We start from the raw sequence: 2,640 nt of genomic DNA, 5'->3' as shown, positions 1-2,640 counted from the left end.
CCCCAGCCATTCCCCACTACTTGCCCTTCTGGTGGATCTAGTCAGCCTATCTAGAGGTCTTTGTTTTAGGAAGGTCAGCTGTTCCTCATCTAGCAGCAATCAGTTGTCAATATTCCTTTAGATAAGATTGGGGTCTGCTGTTCATTTTCCCAGTTCTATGCTGGGTTACTATCTGGGAGTCCCTTTGGCCACCCTGACCAACAACTCAAAAGAAGGTATCTCCTATCTGGCATTGTTGCTTGTTATGTAGCCTTTAGCTATACATATGGACTCCTAAAAAATTATATTGGCCCCTTTACTCATTGGTTATACTTCCCTTTTGGAAAGTATAACTTTTCCTTAAGGCCATAGAGTTGGCCCTGATAAACCAATTTATTTTTACTCTTAGAGTTGTTTGAGAATCTGTTCCTCAGGGGTCACATGAGCTTGGGAAGAGCCCCTACCTCCTTTCTTTTACCAGTTCCGCCTATGTGAGGATAAGTCAAAGGTCCTACTCAATCATGGCTGGCTTCGCTTGGAAGCATGGAGGAAATGATTCGTCTGTGTTGACCCTCCTCTTTGCAGACTGGACACTGGTTCAAGCCCATCTCGTAGGTTCTCCTCAGCCTATTTGTTCAAGAAGACAGGTGACCAACTACAATTACAGGACCTTTTGAGAGATGCTTATAGTACCCTGGAACTAGTCGACCTAGGAGGGCAAGGAGCAAAAACTGTCCTTTATGTCCCTCTGACCAAATTATTACAGGCCTCAAAGTAGGTCTGTTAAACATCCAAGAAGGTTAGTTGTACCAGTCTGGTACTTTTAATTACTGTGTGTCATGTAGATAAAGCTTGGGCAAAACCCAAACATTTTCAGATAAACTTTGACTAGACATATATTTTGTTCCTTAAACTACTTGACTAAATTATGACCTTTGAAATTTTAAGATTATGCATATATTATTTTTGTCTCATTCTTTACATATCATAACCACCCTGGCTGTGGTGGTTTGACTAAGACTATCCCCCATAGGCTCAGGTATTTGAACCTTTGGCCCCAGTTGGTGAGAGTGAACATTTAAGAGGTATGTCCCCTGGTTCCTGTAGTTATGTCTGGATACATACTCACTTATAAGGCTTTGGTTCTAGGATCCACATATGAGGGAGAACATATTTCAATTTTTTTTTTCTGAGTCTGTGTTACTTCACTTAGTATAACAGTTTCTAGTTCCATTTACCTGCACATTTCATGATTTCATTTTTCTTTACTGCTGAGTAAAATTCCATTGTATAAATGAACCATATTTTCGTTATCTACTTGTCAATTGAGGACACTTAGGTTGCTCCCATCTCTTAGCTATTGTGAAAAGAGTAGCAACAAACATGGGTGTACAAGTGTCTCTGCAATAGGATGAGTTCTTTGGGTATATGCCAAGGAGTGGTGTAACTGGGTCAAATGGTAGGTTCATTTGTATTTTTTTAAGAGTGCTCCACACTGCTTTCCGTATAGGTTGAACCAGTTTGCAGCCCCGTCAGCAGTGGATGAGTGTTCCCCTTTCCCCACATCCTCTCCAACATTTGGTATCATTTGTTCTCTTGATCTTAGCCAGTCTGACTGGGGTAAGATGAAATCTTAAAGTGGTTTTAATTTGCATTTCCCTAATTATTAGTGATGTGAACATCTTTTAAGATGCTTCATAGCCATCTTTACTTCTTTTTAGAATTCTCTGTTCAGCTCTTTAGCCCATCTTTTAATTGGGTTGCTTCTTGATTCTCTGCTTTTTGAGTTCATTGTATATTCTGGATAGTAAACCTCTGTCAGATGTGTCGCTGGTGAAGATTTTCTCCCAGTCTGTGGGTTTTCTGTTCGCTTCCCGGGTTGCCTCCTTTGATGTACAGAAGCTTTTTATTTTAATGAGGTCCCATTTGTTAATTCTTGCCCTTGTTTCCTGAGCAATTGATGTGTGGTTTAGAAAATCCTTTCCTACACCTATATCTTATAGATTTTTCCCAATGTTTTCTTCTAATAGTTTCAGAGTTTCAGGCTTTACATTGAGGTCTTTGATCCATTTGGAATTAACTTTTGTGCAAGGTGAAAGATAGTGGTTTAGTTTCATTCTTCTACAGGTGGAGATCCAGTTTTGCCAGCACCATTTGCTGAACATGCTGTCTTTCCTCTAGTGAATATTCTTGAACCCTTTGTCAAATATCAGGTGGCTGAAATTGCATTTACTCATTTGGGTCTTCAATTTTGTTCCATTGATCTATAGGTCTATTTTTGTGTCAGTACCATGTAGTTTTTATGACTATAGCTCTGTAATACAGCTTAAAATCTGGTGTAGTAATCCCCCCGGCATTGCTCTTAGTGCTCAGGGTTGTTTTGGCTATCCGAGGTCTTTTGTGCTTCCATATGCATCATATGGATGATTTTTTCCAATTCTGTGAAAAATGTCATGGGGATTTTGATTGGTATTGCATTGAATCTATAAATTGCTTTTGGTAAGATGGTCATTTTCACAATATTAATTCTTCCAATCCATGAGCATTGGAGGTTCTTCCATCTTCTGATGTCTTCCTCAATCTCTTTCTTTGAAAATTTAACATTTCCCTTGTAGAGCTCTTTAATGTCTTTGGTCAGGTTTATTCCAAGGTATTTTTTTT

The 2,640-nt window shown here is 39.1% G+C and overlaps 1 protein-coding gene across 1 annotated transcript in view; it reads left to right on the top strand.

Annotated features, from left to right (window-relative positions):
* Pex11b (peroxisomal biogenesis factor 11 beta) overlaps positions 1 to 2,640 on the top strand; it is a 14,350-nt gene that overhangs the window by 2,865 nt on the left and 8,845 nt on the right. The window lies entirely within an intron of this gene.

Source organism: Nannospalax galili, unplaced genomic scaffold (assembly GCF_000622305.1).
Source record: "Nannospalax galili isolate Female #2095 unplaced genomic scaffold, S.galili_v1.0 scaffold693, whole genome shotgun sequence".
In the NCBI taxonomy this organism is placed as follows: Eukaryota; Metazoa; Chordata; class Mammalia; order Rodentia; family Spalacidae; genus Nannospalax; species Nannospalax galili.
This window is presented reverse-complemented; position numbering and strand designations above follow the sequence as displayed.